This window comes from Oryx dammah, unplaced genomic scaffold (assembly GCF_014754425.2).
Source record: "Oryx dammah isolate SB20612 unplaced genomic scaffold, SCBI_Odam_1.1 HiC_scaffold_2, whole genome shotgun sequence".
NCBI lineage: Eukaryota > Metazoa > Chordata > Mammalia > Artiodactyla > Bovidae > Oryx > Oryx dammah.
Window position 1 is genome coordinate 58,519,947 of NW_024070186.1, and position 882 is coordinate 58,520,828.

The window sequence follows — 882 nt, forward strand, 5'->3', positions numbered from 1 at the left end:
CAATGGCACCCCACTCCAGCACTCTTGCCTGGAAAAACCCCATGGACGGAGGAGCCTGGAAGGCTGCAGTCCATGGGGTCCTGAAGAGTCAGACACGACTGAGCAACTTCATTTTCCCTTTTCACTTTCATGCATTGGAGAAGGAAATGGCAACCCACTCCAGTGTTCTTGCCTGGAGGCTCCCAGGGACAGGGGAGCCTGGTGGGCTGCCGTCTATGGGGTCGCACAGAGTTGGACATGACTGAAGCAACTTAGCAGTAGCAGCAGCGGACTCCTGAAATGTGGGAGAAAAAATGTGTCAGTTATATTTTGGAAAGGAAATTGAAACTCTGCTGCTGCTGCTAAGTCACTTCAGTCGTGTCCAACTCTGTGCGACCCCATAGACGGCAGCCCACCAGGCTCCCCCGCCCCTGGGATTCTCCAGGCAAGAACACTGGAGTGGGTTGCCATTTCCTTCTCCAATGCATGAAAGTGACAAGTGACAGTGAAGTCGCTCAGTAACTCCTCAAAAAGATAACTGAGATAACGGCATGTTTTCCTGAATGCAAAGGTAGTACTCTCTCAAATTAGAATTCCTGTGCTGACTAGCATCCCTAAAACTCAACAGCATGGGGAAAATGATGAAGGAAAGGCAAGCACCATTTGCCAAAGATGTGGCCAAGATAACGGTGCTGTCAGGATGAAGGTTTTGGGTCATCTGCATGAGGTAGAATTATTGCAGATTACCGTATAATGAAAGGGAATGAAAACAATGGCGAGCCTTCCCGTCAATGCTTGTCTATAATTGCCAAACTGCGACAGGATGGATATGGGGCCTGGCAGGCGTCAGCAGCCTTTGGAGAATATAAACTACAGGCACCAGTGGAGCACATTGAGAAGCAA